The sequence below is a fragment of the Oncorhynchus tshawytscha genome, linkage group LG07 (genome assembly GCF_018296145.1).
Source record: "Oncorhynchus tshawytscha isolate Ot180627B linkage group LG07, Otsh_v2.0, whole genome shotgun sequence".
NCBI classification, from domain to species: Eukaryota; Metazoa; Chordata; class Actinopteri; order Salmoniformes; family Salmonidae; genus Oncorhynchus; species Oncorhynchus tshawytscha.
This window is the reverse complement of record NC_056435.1, coordinates 25180365-25206195: the sequence shown is the minus strand read 5'-3', so window position 1 is coordinate 25206195 and position 25831 is coordinate 25180365. Positions and strand designations below refer to the sequence as shown.

The following is a 25831-nucleotide window of genomic DNA, read 5'->3' as shown; positions in this document are numbered from 1 at the left end:
ATAGAAAAGTGGATCCGAATCATATGAAGAGTATTACATGTGATAGTTCACATTATGTTCAAAAAATAAAATGAGAAATAATACAGCAATGCAGTATCAGGTAGACAGACCAACATGTCTTTGAATGTTATGTCAAATGACATTGTATGTGTGTATCGAATTTCTATTGTGTTGATCCTAACAGTGGGTGATTATTACACGCAGGTTGCGATTAGCCTCCATGCTGTGATGGTTTTTGGAGTTACAAATCAAGAAAGGAAATAACATCCTTTTGCTGGTACTCAATTTCTCCATTGATAGCCTTGTCAAGCAAGTGTTAATTCAAGGCCACACTAGTGTGACTGCTACGAGGCAATCATTGCACCCATATTGAATTTGATCTTTAAAATGTGTATTTGCAATGCTGTGCTTTGTTGATGCACCTTTGACAGCGATTACAGCATCAATTATTCTTGGGTATGACACTACAAGCTTGGCAGATCCTCTCAAGCTCTGTCAGGTTGAATGGGGAGCGTCGCTGCACAGCTATTTTCAGGTCTCTCCAGAGATGTTCAATCTGGTTCAAGTCTGGGCTCTGGCTTGGCCACTCAAGGACATTCAGTGACTTGTCCCGAAGCCACTCCTGTGTTGTATTAGCTGTGTGATTAGGGACATCATCCTGTTGGAAGGTGAACCTTTGCCCCAGCCAGGGGTCCTGAGCGCTCTGGAGCAGGTTTTTATCAAGGATATCTCTGTACTTAGCTCCATTCATCTTTCCCTCGATCCTGACTAGTTTCCCAGTGCCTGCCGGTGAAAAACATCCCCACAGCATGATGCTGTCACCACCATGCTTCAATGTAGGTGCCAGGTTTCCTCCAGACGTGATGCTTGGCATTCAGGCCAAAGACTTCAATCTTGGTTTCATCAGACCAGAGAATCTTGTTGTTCATGGTCTGAGAGTCTTTAGGTGCCTTTTGGCAAACTCCAAGCGGGCTGTCATGTGCCTTTTACTGGGGATTGGCTTCCGTCTGGCCACTCTACCATAAAGGCCTGATTGGTGGAGTGCTGCAAAAATGGTTGTCCTTCTGGAAGGTTCTGCCACCTCTACAGAGGATCTCTGGAGCTCTGTCAGAGTGACAGCACCTACCTGACCAAGTGCCTTCTCACCCGATTGGTCAGTTTGGCCGGGCAGCCAAGTCCGGGAAGAATCTTGGTGGTTCCAAACTTCTTCAATTTAAAAATGATGGGGGCCACTGTGTTATTGGGGACCTTAAATGCTGCAGAAATGTGTTGGTACCCTTCCCCAGATCTGTGCCTTGACACAATCCTGTCTCGGAGCTCTATGGACAATTCCTTCGACATCATGGATTGGATTTTGCTCTGACATGCACTGTCAACTGTGGGACCTTATTTAGACAGGTGTGTGCCTTTCCAAATCATGTCCAATCAATTGGATTTATGATTGGTGGACTCCAATCACCTCAAGGATAATCAATGGAAACAGGATGCACCTGAGCTAAATTTCGAGTCTCATAGCAAAGGGTTTGAATACTTACGTAAATAAGGTATTTCTGTTTTTATTTCGAATAGATTTGTAAAAATGTCTAAACCTGTTTTCACTTTGTCATTGTGGGGTATTGTGTGTAGATTGCTGAGGATATTTATTTATTTAATACATTTTAGAATAACGTAACAAAATGTGAAAAAAGTCTAGGGGCTGACTACATTCTGAAGGCACTGTGTATATATATATATATATATATATATATTCATTCATTCTTGAAGAATATTACTTATAAATGCCTCATGAGCTTAGTTAAACTGTCACACTCCAAGAGAACCCAAAATATAAGCTTGTTTTTCTCCAATGTTTGTAAACATTGTAAATGTAAACAAATGCGGTATACCCTCATAACATGGTTAAAACAATCATTTTGATATCATGTGTGTCAGTCCTTGCATCCATAACTCTGTCTATTAATCTGAGAGTGGTTACTTTTCTCCAGGCTCATCCCTCGGGGTGACTGTTTTCTTATTTCTTAATCTGTGGATTTGCCCTTTAAACAGCTGCATATTATCAAGATGTTACTGTCACCAACAAAAAGGTAAACAATCGGCTTACAGTGCTGTCGTGACGTTGTATTGGTTAATGTGACGACTGTTGCTCATCGAATAATAACAAGTTTTAATTATGTGATTAACTGAATCAAGCAATTATTAACTCAGTAACCTGGGGCAAAACTAGTTTTTATTGAGTTTCTATTTCCCAAATTAACTCAAAGAATATCAGAATATCGATTTTACAACAGCCGCTAATTAACCAGTTGCATCTATCAGTCTCATAATCTGATCGTCGTATATAGCCCTTGAATCTGCACCACACCAATCTTAATTGAATATTTATTTACTAAAAAGCTAAAATGATGATAAAAGATACCCATAGACAAAACACATTATAGGCTATTGATTAGAACTTAGTATAACAGGCCAACACACAATGGGAATTTCAGAAGAGAGAGAAAATGTACACGAGAAATATACATTTGGGTGAATTTGTCAGCTATGCTATTCAAACCCTAGCCTTGCCTCAAACTGCCGCCTTTATGAGTCAGAATATATAATGATGTAATTACGTGGGAGGTGATCTCCGGGGATTCTCTGGGTGGACCGTTCCGTTGTTCGATGACGCACTTCTCCTGCGCACCTCGTTGCTCGTCCTCCCTGTGTCCGTGTCCTTTGTGGCTTAGGAGTCTGTTACCTCACCCCTTTCTCTGGAAGGGGTCTTCTGAGGACAGACAACTCTGTAGCTCAGAGCTCACAGCATAGGAATGAAACCCTTTAGATACCACGATTCGATGGGAGATGGAGGCTAGGTGGTTTGACTTGAATTCACCCGCTTAGACACAGCTACTCATCCGTAGCTTTGGTAGAAAAGGATTTCTTTGTCCTCAAACTTGCGTTGCGTTCTGGGTTGTTAGACTTTTCAGACCGTGCTGCAGCTGGGGTCACGTAGTCTTGTCGTAAATTCTATACTCACAGGTTTTATACCCTTGGGTCAGAAGTGGACGTAACCGCCTTTAGGGCAATTCTCTGGGCGTACCAAGTTAATGAGGCAAGGCTAGATTTTCTCAAATCCTATTTTAGACAACTTAACATTTCATCTTCCCCAAAACATCATCTTTGATTTGGATATTTTCCATACAAAATGTGTAAACATCAAACATATATTAGGAAAACCCTTCACATTACAATGTTTTCGTAATAATGTCATCTATTGACCTTTAATAACAGGACAAAAAATGACATACATTTTCATAGTCCACCTATCATCATGACCACCATTGTGGCTGACGGAAACCATTGTTCCAAAGTCCGTTTATTTCATGTTTAATGTTCTGATGTTGGTTCTCCACAGGGACAGGACAGAGGAATTTGTCTGTGGTCTGAGATTTACAAGGGGCGTGGGGCCATAACCCCCATATCCCCCATAACCCCCTGATTATGGCATGGGGCCATAATCAGGGTTGGGTTATTAAAAAATATCCGAAAATTTAAATCCCATTAAATCCATTATTAAAAAATGGAAAGAATATGGCACCACAACAAACCTGCCAAGAGAGGGCCGCCCAAACATGTTTGGTGTTCGCCAAAAGGAATATGGAAGAAGGTACTCTGGTCAACTGAACAATTTCCACAGACATGTGCCTAACAGAAATTGAATAATGTGTCCCTGAACAAAGGGGAGGGGTCAAAATCAAAGGTAACAGTCAGTATCTGGTGTGGTCACCAGCTGCAAGTACTGCAGTGCATCTCCTCCTCATGGACTGCAACAGATTTGCCAGTTCTTGCTGTGAGACGTTACCCCACTCTTCCATCAAGGCACCTGCAAGTTCACAGACATTTCCGGGGGGAATCGCCCTAGCCCTCACCCTCCGATCCAGCAGGTCCCAGACGTGCTCAGTGTGATTGAGATCCGGGCTCTTCACTGGCCATGGCAGAACAATGACATTCCTGTCTTGCAGGAAATCACACACAGAACAAGCAGTATGGCTGGTGGCATTGACATGCTGGAGGGTCATGTCAGGATGAGCCTGCAGGAAGGGTACCACAAGAGGGAGGAGGATGTCTTCCCTGTAACGCACAGCGTTGATTGCCTGCATACAATGACAACAAGCTCAGTCCAATGATGCTGTGACACACCGCCCAAGACCATGACGGACCCTCCACCTCCAAATCGGTGTAACGCTCATTCTTTCGACGATAAACGCGAATCCGACCGTCACCCCTGATGAGACAAAACTGTGACTCGTCAGTGAAGAGCACTTTTAGCCAATCCAGTCTGGTCCAGTGACGGTGGGTTTGTGCCCATAGGCGACGTTGTTGCCGGTGATGTCTGGAGGAACTGCCTTACAACAGGCCTACAAGCCCTGAGTCCAGCCTCTGTCAGCCTATTGCAGACAGTCTGAGCACTGATGGAGGGACTGTGCGTTCCTGGTGTGACTCGGGCAGTTGTTGTTGCCATCCTGTACCTGTCCCACAGGTGTGATGTTCGGATGTACCAATCCTGTGCAGGTGTTGTTTCACGTTGTCTGCCACGATCAGCTGTCCGTCCTCTCTCCCTGTAGCGCTGTCATAGGCGTCTCACAGTCCAGATATTGCAATTTATTGCCCTGGCCACATCTACAGTCCTCATGCCTCCTTGCAGCATACTTCCACATACTTAGCCTGTGGACTCACTCACATTCCAATTTGTGATATTAGCTGCAGAGAATTTCAGCAATCATTAATCAGGGTATTTTTCCTGCTATTTTATAGTTGCTTTGACCCTCGTGATTCAACCTCTCATTAATCTGTACATGAATAGTATGTCACTGGACTGAATACTATAGTTGAGTCTCTCTGGAGAGCAGAAACAATATACAGTAGGCTATATACCAACAATCATGAGTTAAATGTCAGGTTCGATAGACACGATAAGCTGATTCAACTTGATAGAGGTATGTGAGTCTTGTGTTATTGTAATGTTCACAATGCCCCAATGGTATTCCGTGCAAAGGTTAGAAAATATTTCAATGGGGGATTCTGTTTGTTACAAACTAAACATTGGAAATCAAAGAACAAAACCCTGTCTCTCTTTCCTTAATGTTTCACATCAGCACTGCCACGTGCTCATGTGTGCTTCGTGTTAAATTACAGTACTTTTCCATTCACTCTCTATTTTCCACATTTTCAAACTCATTATTAATTCTCTGATTAAGTAATTCTATGAATCATCAAATCTGTGACCATGGCACCTAACGAGGCCCTTAGCTCATAGGCCTAATGGACACATGCTCAAACAAGCACACTTTTAATAGACTTAAAGGGGCAATCTGTAGTTGCTATATCCATCTCTGGACTTATAAATTATATATACAGTGCATTCGGAAAGTATTCAGACCCCTTGAACTTTTTCACATTTTTACAGCCTTATTCAAAAATGTATTTTTAAAAATTACCTCATCAAACTACACACAATATCCCATAATGAATAACTATTTTTTTTAACATTTTTGCAAATGTATAAAAATCCCCCCTGAAATCACATTTACATAAGTATTCAGACCCTTTACTCTGTGCAACATAGTGATATGTTGGTTGATGTCATATATGTGAATCATAAATAAGTTGTCAAATATACAACATATTAACGACTTATTTCTCATAAGCGAAGTATAAGTAATATGCTGTTTAAGAAACAAGTAATGCTTTGCATAAGTGGCATATAATGTACGTAAATGCTGCATAAGGGACATTTGTTCTACAGTGCCTTGCAAAAGTATTCACCCCCGTTGGCGTTTTTCCTATTTTGTTGCATAACAACATGTAATTTAAATATATTTTTATTTGGATATCACGTAATGGACATACACAAAATAGTCCAAATTGGTGAAGTCAAATGAAAAAAATTACTTGTTTAAAAAATGGTGCGTGCATATGTTTTCACCCCCTTTGCTATGAAGACCCTAAATAAGATCTGGTGCAACCAATTACCTTCAGAAGTCGCATAATTAGTTAAATAGATTGCACACAGGTGGACTTTAAGTGTCACATGATCTCAGTATATAGGTACACCAGTTTTGAAAGGCCCCATACTCTGCAACACAACTAAGCAAGGGGCACCCCCAAGCAAGCAGCACAATGAAGACCAAGGAGCTCTCCAAACAGAATAGGGACAAAGTTGTGGAGAAGTACATATCAAGGTTGGGTTATAAAAAAATATCAGAAACTTTGAACATCCCACGGAGCACCATTAAATCCAATATTTAAAAAAAATGGAAAGAATATGGCACCACAACAAACCTGCGAAGAGAGGGCCGCACACCCAAAGATAAGCCTGAAGGAGTTGCAAAGCTCCGCAGCAGAGATCTATCCATAGGACCACTTTAAGCTGTACACTCCACAGAGCTGGGCTTTATAGAAGAGTGGCCAGAAAAATATGTTGTTTAAAGAAAAAAATAAGCAAACACGTTTGGTGTTCGCCAAAAGGCATGTGGGTCGACTCCCCAAACATATGGAAGAAGGTACTCTGGTCAGATTAGACTAAAATTGAGCTTTTTGGCCATCAAGGAAAATGTTATGTCTGGCACAACCCCAACACCTCCCATCACCCCAAGAACACCATCCCAACAGTGAAGCATGGTGGGGGAAGCATCATCCTGCTGGGATGTTTTTCATTGGCAGGGATGGTCAGAATTGAAGGAATGACAGATGGCGCTAAATACAGGGAAATTCTTGAGAGAAACCTGTTTCAGTCTTCCAGAGATTTGAGACTGGAACGGAGGTTCACCTTCCAGCAGGACAATGACCCTAAGCATACTGCTAAAGCAACCATTGAGTGGTTTAAGGGGAAACATTTAAATGTCTTAGAATGGCCTATTCAATGCCCAGACCTCAATCCAATTGAGAATCTGTAGTATGACATGAAGATTGCTGTACACCAGCGGAACCCATCCAACTTGAAGGAGCTGGAGCAGAATGGGAAAAACCCCAGTGGATAGATGTGCCAAGCTTATAGAGACACACCCCAAGAGACTTGCAGCTGTAGATGCTGAAAAAGGTGGCTCTACAAAGTTTTGACTTTGGGGGGGTGAATAGTTACATTGAGGGGAAAAAGGTATTTGATCCCCTGCTGATTTTGTATGTTTGCCCACTGACAAAGAAATGATCAATCTATAATTTTAATGGTAGGTTTATTTGAACAGTGAGACAGAATAACAACAAAAAAATCCAGAAAAAAGCATGTCAAAAATGTTATATTGTTTTGCATTTTAATGCCCCCTATTTCTCAAACTACACACTCTAATGTACTTGTCCTCTTGCTCAGTTGTGCTCCGGGGCTTCCCACTACTCTTTCTATTCTGGTTACGGCCAGTTTGCGCTGTTCAGTGAAGGGAGTAGTACACAGCGTTGTACGAGATCTTCAGTTTCTTGGCAATTTCTCACATGGTATAGCCAATTTCTCACATGGTATATGTTTCATAAGAAAGTTCTTTGTTTCTCACCATTTTGAGCCTGTAATCGAACCCACAAATGTTGAAACTCCAGATGCTTAACTAGTCTAAAGAAGGCCAGTTTTATTGCTTATTTAATCAGAATAACGGTTTTCAGCTGTGCTAACATAATTGCAAAAAGTTTTTTTAATGATCAATTACCCTTTTAAAAAGCTAAACTTGTATTAGCTGACAAAACGTGCCATTGGAACACAGGAGTGATGGCTGCTGATAATGGGCCTCTGTACACCTATGTAGATATTCCATCTTAAAAGACTGCTGTTTCCAGCTACAATAGTCATTTACGACATTAACAATGTCTACACTATTTCTGATCAATTTTATGTTATTTTAATGGACAGAAAATGTGCTTTTCTTTCAAAAACAAGGACATTTCTAAGTGACCCCAAACTTTGAACGGTAGTGTACCTCTGCTACAGCCTAAACTAAAGGCAATTTAACATCTCTGATTAGCCCATGCAACTTTGAAATGCATGAATTAAAAAGACAGGTTACGACTGTGGTAATTGAGCGCCACAGGCACTCATATTGGACAGACAAAATTTGTCACGGTTTGGCTGACACGGTTGGGCTGTAGGGCAGCCCGGGAGCGAGAGAGGGAGTGATATATCTCTCTGAGGCTGAGGCATGGCGGCCCACATACACAAACTTGGTATTGCCTCTCTCTTTCCCAGCAAGGCCTCTCTCATCTCATTGGGAGTCAGAGCACGCCCACGCACACCCGAGGCTGGCTCTCTGGCTTCAGAGAAATCCATTCAGATTAGGAGTAGCAGCACAGCGAGGGTGTCTCCCTTTACCAGGGTGCCACAGAAGGGAGTTTGTAACAGAGTGGGTTGGCTCTAACCCCGTTAAACTCTGCATGTTTGGGTTTGGCCACAGACCATGTTTCCCTTCATCGTCCAGAGAACATGGACTTCATCCATAGCCTGTCTTCATCCATTCCTTCATATGAGAACATCTCCTTATGTGTGCCTTAGGGAATATGTAGCACGTTTCAGGTGACGCCCCATCATGGAAAATTCCCAATTTATATGTCCTGACTTTTCCAACTCAAAATCGCCAAGCTGAAACAAATGGATGAAACAGGATGATCAAAACATTTTACAAACTGTTCACTAGACACACATGAGATTATTCTTGCTCTCCTATAATATCATCAGTTTGGTACATTAAATCCATAACTCTCTTCATTATGGTAATAGACATGATCATGGAGAAAAGATTCAGCCATTATGTCTGTGTTGCTCTGCTGTAAGCTGTTCTCCCCTGTATAAATTAGCTGGAAGCACCAAACCCCAGGAGAAGGAGCTGGGCCCCCAGTCTACCTTCCTGCTCATCTCCACCTTAATCAATATCAGCTGTGTGTCTCAGTCATTCACAGATACAAGACTAGTCTCGCTCTGTCTCCAACTCACTCGCACACTCGCTCTCTCTTTGATCACTGTGAACACACAGAGCCCTCTCAGGACATTGATTATTCCTCACCCATACCTCATGTGGTCTGCTTGAAGGGAGGTACAAAGCCTTCACCAGCACCACTAGGGGACTCTGGAGAATTGCATGTGGCCCTGAAACGTGCTTCCTGAGTGGCATCCTTCCCTTAGACAAAAGGGAGAGTGGATTGCAAAGCCAAAATAACTTTCTGCTACGTCAACAAACTTCCACACAGCCTTAGAAAAACAACACTGCACCATATTTTCAGCAAACAGAGCTATGACCTTGTATTCAACTCACACTGTCACTCAAATAAATACTCCACAGCCTCTTCACATGTCAAAGCCCTTCATCAGAGCTTCATCTTTGTCTGAACAGCATTCTCCTTTGCACATTTTGCAATTTTAGCATCCCACTCCCCAAGCAATAGGTACACAGATCATTATATCGTTTACATTTTAGTCATTTAACAGACTCTTTTAACTAGGTGAGACAACCACAAACCACATATCACAGTCGTAGTAAGTAAATGTTTTCCCCAATATAGAAGTTATCAGAAAAGTTAGTGGTAGTAGGAAAACACAAGTGCGATTTATTTATTACATTTTTTGTGTGTGTGGGGGGGGGCGTAAGTTTCAGAAGTTTTCGGGAAGATGGGCAGAGGGAATCTGGTTCCATCACTGGGGTGCCAGGACAGAGAAGAGCTTTGACTAGGCTGAGCAGGAACTGACCTTCAGTAGGGGTGGGACGGCCAAGTGTCCGGATGCGGCAGAATGGAGTGCTTGGGTTGGGATATATGGCTCTAGCATATATAAATATATTTACCTCATTTAACTAGGCAAGTCAGTTAAGAAAAACTTCTTATTTACGATGATGCCCAAGAAACAGTGGGTTAACTGCCTTGTTCAGGGGCAGAATGACCTTGTCAGCCTGGGGATTCAACCTAGCAACCTTTCAGTTACTGGCCCAACGCTCTAACCACTAGGCTACCTGTTGCCAAAAGCATAGCCTAAACGTAAGGAGGGGCAGTTCCCCTTACTGGCTCGTAAGCAAGCACCATGTGTGCACCATGTGTGCGGAGGATCAGGATGACATGGGAGAACTTGGGAAGGTTGAACACCAGGTGGGATGCACTATTTTGGATAAGTTGCAGGGGTTTGACAGCAGAAGCGGGGAACCCAGCCAACAGAGAGTTGAAGTGTCTTAGTCCAGATGGGAGACACCAATTCCTGTGTGAGGAGAGGTTGTACTCTACGGATGTTTTAGAGCATGAACTAGCAGGAGCGAGTCACTGTTTTGATGTTTGCAGACAACAGGATGTTGTCCAGGTTCACGCAAAGTTTATTTGCACTCTTGGAGGAGGACACAGTTGAGTTGTTGACCGGAATGGAGAGGTCTTTGAGCTGGCAGCTCTTCGCTAAGAGGAAGAGCAGTTAGGTCTTGTCAAAGTGGAGCTTTCGGTGTTGGGCCGACAACCGAGCTGAGATGTCTGCCAGGCACGCAGAGATGCGTGTTGCCACCTGGGTGTCAGAAGGGTAAAATGTAAAAAGTAGCTCAATGTAATCTGCATAGCAATGATAAGAGAGACCATGTGAGGATATGAAGGAGCAGAGTGACTTGGTGTAGAGAAGCAAGAGGAGACGGCCTAGAACCGAGCCCTTGGGGCAGTGGCGACCCGTCAGTCAGGGCAGGTGGGACTCTTGAGACCCACATTTCTAGCAAAAAAATTATAATAACAATAATAATGATATATATAAATTAACAAATGTGGCCTTGCCTGTTTTGAATGTTATTTTTTTGCATTAATACGTGTCACATATTAGTTTGCAAACAATGTAAAAATATATATACAGGTGAAGTCGGAAGTTTACTACCACTTAGGTTGGAGTCGTTAAAACTAGTTTTTTAACCACTCTTCATCCTAGCTCTTGTTAACAAACTACAGTTTTGGCAAGTCAGTTAGGATATCTACTTTGTGCATGACATAAGTAATTTTTCCAACAATTGTTTACGGACAGAATATTTCACTTATAATTCACTGTATCACAATTCCAGTGGATCAGACGTTTACATACACTAAATTGACTGAGCCTTTAAACAGCTTGGAAAATTCCAGAAAATGATGTCATGGATTTAGAAGCTTCTGATAGGCTAATTGACATAATTTGAGTCAATTGGAGGTGTACCTGTGGATGTATTTCAAGGTCTACCTTCAAACTCAATGCCTCTTTGCTTGACATCATGGGAAAATGAAAAGAAATCAGCCAAGACCTCAGTGTAGACGTCCACAAGTCTGGTTCATCCTTGGGAGCAATTTCCAAATGCCTGAAGGTACCACGTTCATCTGTACAAACAATAGTACGCAAGTGTAAATAACATAGGACCACGCAGCCGTAATACCGCTCAGGAAGGATACGCGTTCTGTCTCCTAGAGATGAACGTACTTTGGTGCAAAAAATGCAAATCAATCCCAGAACAACAGCAAAGGACCTTGTGAAGATGCTGGAGGAAACAGGTACCAAGGTATCTATATCCAGAGTAAAATGAGTCCTATATCAACATAACCTGAAATGTCGCTCAGCAAGGAAGAAGCCACTGCTCCAAAACCACCATAAAAAGCCAGACTACGGTTTGCAACTGCACATAGGGACAAAGTTCATACTTTTTGGAGAAATGTCCTCTGGTCTGATGAAACAAAAATACAAAAAAATCATTATGGATAACAAAAACGGTTTATCCATAATGATCATTGTTATGTTTGGAGGGAAAAGAGGGAGACTTGCAAGCTGAAGAACACCATCCCAACCGTGAGCATGGGGGTTGCAGCATCATGTTGTGGGGATGCTTTGCTGCAGGAGGGACTGGTGCACTTCACAAAATAGATGGCATCATGAGGGAGGGAAAATTTTTGGACATATTGAAGCAACATCTCAAGACATCAGTCAAGAAGTTAACACTTGGTTGCAAATGGGTCTTCCAAATGGACAATGACCTCAAACATACTTTCAAAGTTGTGGCAAAATGGCTTAAGCACAACAAAGTCAAAGAATTGGAGTGGCCATCACAAAGCCCTGACCTCAATCCTATAGAACATTTGTGGGCAGAACTGAAAAAGCGTGTGCTAGCAAGGAGGCCAACAAACCTGACTCAGTTACACTAGCACTGTCAAGAGAAAGGGGCCAAAATTCACCCAACCTTTAGTGGGAAGCTTGTGGAAGGCTACCTGAAACGTTTGACCCAAGTTAAACAATTGAAAGGCAATGCTACCAAATACTAATTGAGTGAATGTAAACTTCTGACCCAATGGGAATGTGATGAAATAAATAATATCTGAAATAAATCATTCTCTCTACTATTATTCTGACATTTGACATTCTTAAAATAAAGTGGTGATCTTAATTGACCTAAGACAGGGAATTTTCACTTGGATTGAATGTCAGGATCTGCAAATTTTTTAAAAATGTATTTGGCTATGGTGTAAGGAAACTTCCGACTTCAACTGTATATCATTCAGTTAATAAAGCTGCATACACACATGTTCTCTTTCTGTTGTCTTGAGTAGGGCAGCTCCAAAATGAAGGTGTTTCATCCTAGCTCAAAGCTTTCTTCAGTGGTGGGGCGAGCCAGCAGAAAATAGGAGCATTGCGCTGTGATTGGCTCAGTGTTCTGTCACTCATGGGGACTGTACGTCATTGCCAAGTTTAAGTCCTGAGTAAGGTCGTAAGGCCGCACATGCGGCTATTTTGTATTGAGCCGTTAACAAATAAGTATTCCTATATGCTTAATTTAGAGTTACATTAATAACTTTAGTTGTTCTACAAACGTAAGCCTATATGTTCAGATTTTTAATACATCCAAAATTGTATCCCTTTGGTCCTGCCATAAATGTCATTGTCCACAGATAAAATGACGTCAAATAACGTTATACAGTGGGGCAAAAAAGTATTTAGTCAGCCACCAATTGTGCATGTTCTCCCACTTAAAAAGATGAGAGAGGCCTGTAATTGTCATCATAGGTACACTTCAACTATGACAGACAAAATGAGAAAAAAATCCAGAAAATCACATTGTAGGATTTTTTATGAATTTATTTGCAAATTATGGTGGAAAATAAGTATTTGGTCACCTACAAACAAGCAAGATTTCTGGCTCTCACAGACCTGTAACTTCTTCTTTAAGAGGCTCCTCTGTCCTCCACTCGTTACCTGTATTAATGGCACCTGTTTGAACTTGTTATCAGTATAAAAGACACCTGTCCACAACCTCAAACAGTCACACTCCAAACTCCACTATGGCCAAAACCAAAGAGCTGTCAAAGGACACCAGAAACAAAATTGTAGACCTGCACCAGGCTGGGAAGACTGAATCTGCAATAGGTAAGCAGCTTGGTTTGAAGAAATCAACTGTGGGAGCAATTATTAGGAAATGGAAGACATACAAGACCACTGATAATCTCCCTCGATCTGGGGCTCCACACAAGATCTCACCCCGTGGGGTCAAAATTATCACAAGAACAGTGAGCAAAAATCCCAGAACCACACAGGGGGACCTAGTGAATGACCTGCAGAGAGCTGGGACCAAAGTAACAAAGCCTACCATCAGTAACACACTACGCCGCCAGGGACTCAAATCCTGCAGTGCCAGACGTGTCCCCCTGCTTAAGCCAGTACATGTCCAGGCCCATCTGAAGTTTGCTAGAGAGCATTTGGATGATCCAGAAGAAGATTGGGAGAATGTCATATGGTCAGATTAAACCAAAATATAACTTTTTTGTAAAAACTCAACTCGTCGTGTTTGGAGGACAAAGAATGCTGAGTTGCGTCCAAATAACACCATGCCTACTGTGAAGCATGGGGGTGGAAACATCATGCTTTGGGGCTGTTTTTCTGCAAAGGCACCAGGACGACTGATCCGTGTAAAGGAAAGAATGAATGGGGCCATGTATCGTGAGATTTTGAGTGAAAACCTCCTTCCATCTGCAAGGGCATTGAAGATGAAACGTGGCTGGGTCTTTCAGCATGACAATGATCCCAAACACACTGCCCGGGCAACGAAGGAGTGGCTTCGTAAGAAGCATTTCAAGGTCCTGGAGTGGCCTAGCCAGTCTCCAGATCTCAACCCCATAGAAAATCTTTGGAGGGAGTTGAAAGCAGCAACAGCCCCAAAACATCACTGCTCTAGAGGAGATGTGCATGGAGGAATGGGCCAAAATACCAGCAACAGTGTGTGAAAACCTTGTGAAGACTTACAGAAAACTTTGACCTCTGTCATTGCCAACAAAGGGTATATAACAAAGTATTGAGATAAACTTTTGTTATTGGCCAAATACTTATTTTCCACCATAATTTGCAAATAAATTCATAAAAAATCCTACAATGTGATTTTCTGGATTTTGTCTGTCATAGTTGATGTGTACCTGTGATGAAAATTACAGGCCTCTCTCATCTTTTTAAGTGGGAGAACTTGCACAATTGGTGGCTGACTAAATACTTTTTTGCCCCACTGTATGTACAGTAGCTGTGATTGGACTGATCAACATCTTACTTTCAAATTCCTAGCTAGCATTATCATGAATCAAGTCGACAATCTGCTGGCAAATCCTTTTTAATCCTTGTCATATGAAGAGAAATAATGAAGATAAATTATAGATAAAAAGTATCGGTGCTCATCGGCCATAAAGATTACACAGCAAGTTGGAAATCGCAAATTCAACAATGAGTCATTTGGAAGGAATCAGAAGCTAACTGCAAGCATTGCAAAACAACCTCTAACGTTAGCCTGCTGTTCAATGGAGTGGCTGTGTGTTTTTTTCCCACCATAAATCCAGAGAAGGCCCACAGAGGACCACCACGCCACCTTCACAAGGTGAGTCCAAAAATGTCTTGCATGCTGCGGCATAAATTATGTAATATGCAAGGGAGGTATGTATGCTGTAGCTAAGAAAGTAATACTAAGCGTATGTTGTGTAGTAAGATGTTAGTAGCTCATGTGCCTCACCCTAATAATTAGGTCTATTTTTGATTTTGAAGCCACACATCTGCCAGTACCTTCAAGATGGCTACCAGGTGAGCAGATCTATTTATATTTCTCCAGTTAAAAGTTAAACATTATCTTGTCAGACTGCATACATAACGGTATTGATTATCATTACCGATACAGGTAGTTTTCCACATACAGAAAAACATTAGATTTAAAATGTTCTATGAAAATATACTTCATTAATGTCTAATTATGTACATTGAATAAACATTTGCTTAGTCATCATGTCTTCTCCATTGTTAGCAAAACATGCTCATCCTTCGCAACACCATTCTCACTTACCGCTGCAATTTAAGGCCAGTTGCGGTAGAGAGAACTTCTGTTTCGGTAATGAGAATTTAATCATACAGACTATATTTTTTAAAAATATAATGAACTATTAATTAACATATCATTTACTAACTGTTGATATTTTGCTTTATGTCCTGTTCAATTACAGACAGTCAGCAACTGACAAAAAGAAAGCTTTAGCGAAGGCTGACAAAATTCGGAGAAAAAGTTTACACCAACCCAAAACTGCTGGAAGAGTACAGAAGGAAGGACGGAGAGAGGTTAGGGGTTGGAGAGGTTACAGCAAGCGTAATTAGCATATAAATAGTCTATAGGAAGCCTATGCCCTCACACAGTTTCTATAGGAAGTCAATACCTTACAGTGTTAGGAAGTCTACACATTTACGCTAACACATCCACCACACACACTGAGTAAACCATTTAGTTTATACTATAGGATGTCCACACACAGTCTAAGTGTAAGCCATTCAGTCCCTACTATAGGATGTGTACAGACAGACAGACAGACAGACAGACAGACAGACAGACAGACAGACAGACAGACAGACAGACAGACAGACAGACAGACAGACAGACAGACAGACAGACAGACAGACAGACAGACAGACAGACAGTCTATAGGAAGCATATGCCCTCACACAGTTTCTATAGGAAGTCAATACCCTATAGTGTTAGGAAGTTTACACATGCACGCTAACACATCCACCACACACACTCAGTAAGCCATTTAGTTTATACTATAGGATGTGTAAGCCATTCAGTCCCTACTATAGGATGTGTACACACACAGACAGACAGAGAGACAGACAGACACACACACACACGGTCAGTGTATATATATTTTTTTATGTGTTCTCTGTTTTTAGCCTATGTATGTTATGTACTTTTGAAGCACTGCAAAATGATTCTGATTAAACTTGAATCCATGATTGTGCCAACATTTATCTAATTTATTTTCGACATTAAATGTTATGTTTTAAACCATACCGCAGTCTTAGTACACTTATTATCATTTCCGAAAGCTATGTATCATTACCGCAACAGGCGTTCATTTTATGTCAATTTAATGAAAGGAAAAATAGTAGCTTGCTTTTAAATGCAGGCTTTCTACATCATTTTGAAAATATGTCAGGTTTCAATGAAATATCAAAAATATTAGGTTGTAGAATGCGGAAGTTGTTGCGGTAATGAGAGAAATCAGTCAAAATCAAATAAAAAATTTAATTAAAAAAATATACATTATTTCAGAGTTTCAAGTAACTGTGCATGACTGTTAATAATCCATTTTTAAAATGTGAAAATGTGTTAGCTTTCCTAACGGGCTTGACGTTTTCAGACGATTGTAGTAATGAGATTTTTAAGGGCATGTTTTGTAAAAAATGTTTAAAAAAGGTGTTTTTAAAATAATGCTCACAAACACTTCAGACCTTGTTATTAATGCCTAAAAAGGACATTTGTTGACGCAAGTCTTTTTAAAGATTGCATGTTTGAAATCTTTGAAACCAAGATTTCGTGAGAATCACCCTGTCAGTGGTGACGCTCGGCTTGCACGTGCAAATTCAGCACACACAACATTCCCTAGTATAATTGTGTTTTTTGACATGTCAAATTAAAAGCTTATTGAACGCGTCAAGTAGTGTTATATGACGTGTATCTTTTTTTGACATGCAAAGACTCAAACGGCGTTCAATGTGCCTCACCCTAATAATTAGATCTAATTTCACCTCTTCATTTCGCCTACAGTACTACATGGTGCACATGTAGCCTATAGCCTGTTTTAGAGAAATGTAATCATCGAATATTGTAAGAACTTTCATTGTCTGTTTATATGCCCTCTTTATTTATCCTACAGTTCTGACTGGCCCATGTTCTGAATTCTGTCGCTGTACATTTAAAAAGTGCTGAACAAATAGAAATTGACGACGTCTGCAGTCGCTCGCTCATCAATGTCTTAATCAAAATTATGGATTGAGGCTTATCCGCTTGTCGTCCCCTTATGCCATACTTTATACATCTCAATTGTCAGTAGAAACCACATTTGGTTAAGCAAGTCATCCATATTAGCTATGTTTTTTATAAGGCAGTAAATCAGGCTGAACTAACTGTTTCGCTGCTAGACAGGGCTCCGCTGAAAGCCAGGTGTAGCAGTGGTAAGGTGTTGGGACTCCTTTATGTAGGCCCTAACATTTTGTGGGCACCGTTCGTCACCGTTATAGTGCAATTAATGTATTGTTTAGTATTGTGTTGTGTAGTAGCTTTGCTGGCATGCATCCCACATTTTTGTTTTGCCCCACTAAGATTTACAAGCAAAAATCGCAACTGCCTGGGGGACACCAGTAGTGAGATCACGTGGTGCAGACACAGATCTCCACGCAACCTGGTAGGAGTAATCTGCCAGGTAGGATGCAATCCAGGAGTGTGCAGAGCCTAAGACGCTCAGACCTGAGTGGGTGGAGAGGAGGATCTGAGGGTTTCATTGTGTTGAAGGCAGCGGATATATCTAGGAGGTTGAGAACAGAGTCAGCTTTGGAAGTCATGGGGGCTCCATGACACAGGGAGATCTCGGTTGAATGACCCGTCTTGAAGCCAGACTGGTTATTGTATTTAGAGAGATCACGAGAGAGTTAGTCAGAGAGAGTGCGCTCAAGTGTTTTGGAATGAAAAGAAGCGATACCAGTCTGAAGTTTTTGACGTCTGAGGGGTCGCTTGTTGGTTTCTTGAGGAGGGAAGAGACTGTCCATCTTGAAGTCAGAGGGAATGCAGCCAGTGGTCAGGGATGAGTTGATGAGGGAAGTGAGAGATGGTCTCCAGAGAAAGAGGTCAAAGCCTGGAGTATTTCTGTGTCAGTGGGACGACTGGACTCAAAAGGCTGAGTGAATGAGGAGCGGATGTCATCAACCATCTTTTCAAAGTGGTTGACAAAGTTGTCCTCTAGAGGGAGGAGGGAGGGAGAGGATGTGGAGGATTACGGAGGGAGTAGAAGGTGGCAAAGAGTTTCCCAGCGTTGGAGGCAAAGGCAAGAAGGTGGCTTTAACTGTGGATACAGAAGAATATAGGTTAGAGAGGAGGGAGTGGAATGTTGATAGGTCCTTCAGAAATGTATACTGAACTAAATTATGAATGCAACATGTATCGTGTTGGTCCCATGTTTCATGAGCTGAAATGAAAGATTCCGGAAATGTTCCGTACCCACGAAAAGCTTATTTCTCGACAATGTTGTGCACAAATTTCTTGACAAAATAGCATTTTATCGATGGCAATTTGAATGCACAGAGACGCTGTGATGAGATCGAGACCAGTTGTTGTGGCATTCATCCGCCGCCATCACCTCATGTTTCAGCATGACAATGCACGGCCCCGTGTCGCAAGGATCTGTACACAATTCCTGGTAGCCGAAAATGTCCCAGTTCTTCCATGGCCTGCATACTCACCAGACATGTCAACCATTGAGCATGTTTGGGAGGCTATGGATCGAGGTGTACAACAGCGTGTTCCAGTTCCAGCCAATATACAGCAACTTCGCACAGCATATAAGAGGAGTGGGACAACATTCCACAGGCCACAATCAACTCTATGCGAAGTAGATGTGTTGCACAGTGTGAGGCGATTGGTGGTCACACCAGATACGGACTGGTTTTCTGATCAACTTTTATACTTTTATTTTTATCTGTGACTAACATGGTTGGGGAGTAACAGATTACAAAAAAAAACATTAACTGTAATCCATTATATTACCAGAAAAAAATATTGCAATCAGATTACAGGTACTTTGAGAAACTAGATGTTACATCGAGGATTACTTTTATATTCAAAGGCGGTCCTTTGTGGGCATTCAGATGTTTGCAAAAAATGTTTTGACGCGTCTTAGTTTTCTCAATGACATTCAAATTAGCATTGAAAAAAGCCGCTAGTTTAAATTTGTTCCACCCGAGAGAGTGGAAGTCAGGAACCAATATTTTATTTTTATTTTTATTTCACCTTTATTTAACCAGGTAGGCAAGTTGAGAACAAGTTCTCATTTAGAATTGAGACCTGGCTAAGATAAAGCAAAGCAGTTCGACACATACAACAACACAAAGTTATACATGGAGTAAAACAAACATACAGTCAATAATACAGTAGAAAAATGAGGTGAGATAAGGGAGGTAAAGGCAACAAAAAAAAGGCCATGGTGGCGAAGTAAATACAATATAGCAAGTAAAACACTGGACTGGTAGATTTGCAGTGGAAGAATGCGCAAGGTAGAGATAGAAATAATGGGGTGCAAAGGAGCAAAATAAATAAATAAATACAGTAGGGGGAGTTGTTTGGGCTAAATTATAGACGTACAGATGCAGTAATCTGTGAGCTGCTCTGACAGCTGGTGCTTAAAGCTAGTGAGGGAGATAAGTGTTTCCAGTTTCAGAGATTTTTGTAGTTCGTTCCAGTCATTGGCAGCAGAGAACTGGAAGGAGAGGCGGCCAAAGGAAGATTTGGTTTTGGGGGTGACCAGAGAGATATACCTGCTGGAGCGCTTGCTAAAGGTGGGTGCTGCTATAGTGTCCAGCAAGCTGAGATAAGGGGGGACTTTACCTAGCAGGGTCTTGTAGATGACCTGGAGCCAGGGGCTTTGGGCACTGTGATAGACTGCATCCAATTTATTGAGTAGGGTATTGGAGGCTATTTTGTAAATGACATCGCCGAAGTCGAGGATCGATAGGATGGTCAGTTTTACAAGGGTATGTTTGGCAGCCTGAGTGAAGGATGCTTTGTTGCGAAATAGGAAGCCAATTTTAGATTTGACTTTGGATTGGAGATGTTTGATGTGAGTCTGGAAGGAGAGTTTACAGTCTAACCAGACACCTAGGTATGTCCACATATTCTAAGTCAAAACCGTCCAGAGTAGTGATGTTTGACAGGCGGGCAGGTGCAGGCAGCGATCGGTTGAAGAGCATGCATTTAGTTTTACTTGTAATTAAGAGCAATTGGAGGCCACGGAAGGAGAGTTGTAATGGCATTGAAGCTCGCCTGGAGGGTTGTTAACACAGTGTCCAAAGAAGGGCCAGAAGTATGCAGAATGGTGTCAGTCAGAATATGTGTGCGAGTTTGAGAATATACTCAAATATACAGAATATACTCAGTCAGTTAGGAAAGCTAAGGCTAGCTTTTTCAAACAGAAATGTGCATCCTGTAGCACTAATTCCCCACATTTTTGGGACACTGTAAAGTCCATGGAGAATAAGAACTGCCCACTGCACTGATAGGAAACACGGTCACCACCGATAAATCTACGATAATCGATCATTTCAATAAGCATAACCTATTCAACCTCTTTTGTATCGTCTGAGATCCCCAAAGATTGGTAAGCTGCCGCTGTCACCCCCCTCTTCAAAGGGGGAGACACTCTAGACCCAAACTGTTATAGACCTACATCCATCCTGCACTGCCTTTCAAAAATCTTCGAAAGACAAGTTAACAAACAGATCACCGACCATTTCAAATCCCACCGTGTCACGTCCTGACCTTAGTTCCTTTTTTATGTCTCTATTTTAGTTTGGTCAGGGCGTGAGTTGGGGCATTCTATGTGTTATTCTATGTTTTTGTATTTCTGTGTTTGGCCTGGTATGGTTCCCAATCAGAGGCAGCTGTTTGTCATTGTCTCTGATTGAGAACCATACTTAGGCAGCCTGTTTTCCCACTATGATTTGTGGGTAGTTGTTTTCTGTCAGGCAGTCTCTATGGGGGTGCCACAGGATTCAATTCTCGGGCAGACTCTTTTATCTGTATGAATGAATTATGTCTTTTTTGTTGCTGGCGATTAGCTGATCCACCTTTACGCAGACGACACCATTCTGTATACATCTGGCCCCTCTTTAAGCACTGTGCTAACAAACCTCCAAATGAGCTTCAATGCCTTACAACACTCCTTCCGTGGCCTCCAAGTGCTTTTAAATGCTAGTAAAACTAAGTGCATGCTCCTCAACCGATTGCTGCCAGCACCCTCCCGCCCGACTAGCATCACTACTCTGGACGGTTCTGACTTAGAATTTGTGGATAACTACAAATACCTAGGTGTCTGGTTAGACTGTAAACTCTCCTTCCAGACTCACATTAAGCATCACCAATCCAAAAATAAATCTAGAATCAGCTTCCTATTTCACAACAAAGCATCCTTTACTCATCCGGCCAAACATACCCTCGTAAAACTGACTATCCTTGACTTTGGCGATGTCATTTACAAAATAGCCTCCAACACTCTACTCAGCAAACTGGATGTAGTCTACCATCCGTTTTGTCACCAAAGCCTCATATACTACCAATCACTGCGACCTGTATGCTCTCATTGGCTGGCCCTCACTACATATTCGTCGCCAAACCCACTGGCTCCAGGTCATCTACAAGCCTTTGCTAGGTAAAGCCCCGCTTTATCTCAGCTCACTGGTCACCATAGCAACACCCACCCGTAGCATGTGCTCCACCAGGTATACTTCACTGGTCATCCCCAAAGCCAACACTTACTTTGGCCACCTTTCCTTACAGTTCTCTGCTGCCAATGACTGGAACGAATTGCAGAAATCACTGAAGCTGGAGTCTTATATCTCCCTCTCTAACTTTAAACATCTGCTGTCAGAGCTGTTTACCGATCACTGTACCTGTACACAGCCAATCTGTAAATAGCACACCCAACTACCTCATCCCCATATTGTTACTTATCCTCTTGCTCTTTTGCACCCCAGTATCTCTACTTGCACATCATCATCTGCACATCTATCACTCCAGTGTTAATGCTAAATTTGAATTATTTTGCCTCTGGTCTATTTATTGCCTTACCTCCCTACTCATCTACATTTGCACACACTGTACATAGATTTTTCTATTGTGTTATTGACTGTATGGTTGTTTATGTGTAACTCTGTGTTGTTGTTTTTGTCACACTGCTTTGCTTTATCTTGGCCAGGTCGCAGTTGTAAATGAGAACTTGTCCTCAATTGGCCAACCTGGTTAAATAAAGGTGAAATTAAAAAAAATACAACATGTATATAAAAAAAGTCTGACCACAAGTCAGAGACCACTATGATGACACACCAAACATGTTAGATAGTTCGTGGGAAAAGAGCAGGAAAAGGCTTTTGTAGGATAGAGTCAAAGCTATGTCTTCCAAAAGATTATCCAACTTGAGTAAACGCTTGGGAGGTAAGGATGACAACAGTGGTGTAGTCTACGGCGATACAGATATCACTTATTATTGATATCTACACTGCTGCTCTCTCATTTCTCTATTTGCGCCTTTATGGTTGTTGTGGATGGCTGTTCACCATTGAACCCAATAATGGTTGAATTCAAGAAGTTTAAGCTGCCTATCAATAATTGTTTTTGAAACCAATTGACAGCCAGTGAAAAATGCGCTCTTGCAGCAACTGCATATTACGGATCCCAGTTTATGGAATAAAAGTGGGGCTTTTATTGCTCAATCTAATTCATGCTGATAAAAAAACTAACAAACACATAGGCCTAATGGACACATGCTCAAACAAGCACACTTTTAATAGACTTAAAGGGGCAATCTGTAGTTGCTATATCCATCTCTGGACTTATATATTATATATACAGTGCATTTGGAAAGTATTCAGACCCCTTGAACTTTTTCACATTTTTACAGCCTTATTCAAAAATGTATTTTTAAAAATTACCTCATCAAACTACACACAATATCCCATAATGAATAACTATTTTTTTGTACATTTTTGCAAATGTATAAAAATCCCACCGGAAATCACATTTACACAAGTATTCAGACCCTTTACTCTGTGCTTTGTTGATGCACCTCTGACAGCGATTACAGCATCAATTATTCTTGGGTATGACACTACAAGCTTGGCAGATCCTCTCAAGCTCTGTCAGGTTGAATGGGGAGCGTCGCTGCACAGCTATTTTCAGGTCTCTCCAGAGATGTTCAATCTGGTTCAAGTCTGGGCTCTGGCTTGGCCACTCAAGGACATTCAGTGACTTGTCCCGAAGCCACTCCTGTGTTGTATTAGCTGTGTGATTAGGGACATCATCCTGTTGGAAGGTGAACCTTTGCCCCAGCCAGGGGTCCTGAGCACTCTGGAGCAGGTTTTTATCAAGGATATCTCTGTACTTAGCTCCATTCATCTTTCCCTCGATCCTGACTAGTTTCCCAGTGCCTGCCGGTGAAAAACATCCCCACAGCATGATGCTGTCACCACCATGCTTCAACGTAGGTGCCAGGTTTCCTCCAGACGTGATGCTTGGCATTCAGGCCAAAGACTTCAATCTTGGTTTCATCAGACCAGAGAATCTTGTTGTTCATGGTCTGAGAGTCTTAAGGTGCCTTTTGGCAAACTCCAAGCAGGCTGTCATGTGCCTTTTACTGGGGATTGGCTTCCGTCTGGCCACTCTACCATAAAGGCCTGATTGGTGGAGTGCGGCAAAAATGGTTGTCCTTCTGGAAGGTTCTGCCATCTCTACAGAGGATCTCTGGAGCTCTGTCAGAGTGACAGCACCTACCTGACCAAGTGCCTTCTCACCCGATTGGTCAGTTTGGCCGGGCAGCCAAGTCCGGGAAGAATCTTGGTGGTTCCAAACTTCTTCAATTTAAAAATGATGGGGGCCACTGTGTTATTGGGGACCTTAAATGCTGCAGAAATGTGTTGGTACCCTTCCCCAGATCTGTGCCTTGACACAATCCTGTCTCGGAGCTCTATGGACAATTCCTTCGACATCATGGATTGGATTTTGCTCTGACATGCACTGTCAACTGTGGGACCTTATTTAGACAGGTGTGTGCCTTTCCAAATCATGTCCAATCAATTGGATTTATGATTGGTGGACTCCAATCACCTCAAGGATAATCAATGGAAACAGGATGCACCTGAGCTAAATTTCGAGTCTCATAGCAAAGGGTTTGAATACTTACGTAAATAAGGTATTTCTGTTTTTATTTCGAATAGATTTGTAAAAATGTCTAAACCTGTTTTCACTTTGTCATTGTCGGGTATTGTGTGTAGATTGCTGAGGATTTTTATTTATTTAATACATTTTAGAATAACGTAACAAAATGTGAAAAAAGTCTAGGGGCTGACTACATTCTGAAGGCACTGTGTGTATATATATATTGCCTTGCGAAAGTATTCGGCCCCCTTGAACTTTGCGACCTTTTGCCACATTTCAGGCTTCAAACATAAAGATATAAAACTGTATTTTTTTGTGAAGAATCAACAACAAGTGGGACACAATCATGAAGTGGAACGACATTTATTGGATATTTCAAACTTTTTTAACAAATCAAAAACTGAAAAATTGGGCGTGCAAAATTATTCAGCCCCCTTAAGTTAATACTTTGTAGCGCCACCTTTTGCTGCGATTACAGCTGTAAGTCGCTTGGGGTATGTCTCTATTAGTTTTGCACATCGAGAGACTGACATTTTTTTCCCATTCCTCCTTGCAAAACAGCTCGAGCTCAGTGAGGTTGGATGGAGAGCATTTGTGAACAGCAGTTTTCAGTTCTTTCCACAGATTCTCGATTGGATTCAGGTCTGGACTTTGACTTGGCCATTCTAACACCTGGATATGTTTATTTTTGAACCATTCCATTGTAGATTTTGCTTTATGTTTTGGATCATTGTCTTGTTGGAAGACAAATCTCCGTCCCAGTCTCAGGTCTTTTGCAGACTCCATCAGGTTTTCTTCCAGAATGGTCCTGTATTTGGCTCCATCCATCTTCCCATCAATTTTAACCATCTTCCCTGTCCCTGCTGAAGAAAAGCAGGCCCAAACCATGATGCTGCCACCACCATGTTTGACAGTGGGGATGGTGTGTTCAGGGTGATGCGCTGTGTTGCTTTTACGCCAAACATAACGTTTTGCATTGTTGCCAAAAAGTTCAATTTTGGTTTCATCTGACCAGAGCACCTTCTTCCACATGTTTGGTGTGTCTCCCAGGTGGCTTGTGGCAAACTTTAAACAACACTTTTTATGGATATCTTTAAGAAATGGCTTTCTTCTTGCCACTCTTCCATAAAGGCCAGATTTGTGCAATATACGACTGATTGTTGTCCTATGGACAGAGTCTCCCACCTCAGCTGTAGATCTCTGCAGTTCATCCAGAGTGATCATGGGCCTCTTGGCTGCATCTCTGATCAGTCTTCTCCTTGTATGAGCTGAAAGTTTAGAGGGACGGCCAGGTCTTGGTAGATTTGCAGTGGTCTGATACTCCTTCCATTTCAATATTATCGCTTGCACAGTGCTCCTTGGGATGTTTAAAGCTTGGGAAATCTTTTTGTATCCAAATCTGAGACCTCTGAGACTATCACAGTGCAGGTGCATTTATACGGAGACTTGATTACACACAGGTGGATTGTATTTATCATCATTAGTCATTTAGGTCAACATTGGATCATTCAGAGATCCTCACTGAACTTCTGGAGAGAGTTTGCTGCACTGAAAGTAAAGGGGCTGAATAAATTTGCACGCCCAATTTTTCAGTTTTTGATTTGTTAAAAAAGTTGTGATAGTCTCAGAGGTCTCAGATTTGG

General features: G+C 41.7%; 1 protein-coding gene across 3 annotated transcripts in view; it reads right to left on the bottom strand.

The window, feature by feature from the left end:
* Window positions 1-25831, bottom strand: part of LOC112254185 (metabotropic glutamate receptor 4) — a 339519-nt gene that overhangs the window by 55664 nt on the left and 258024 nt on the right. The window lies entirely within an intron of this gene.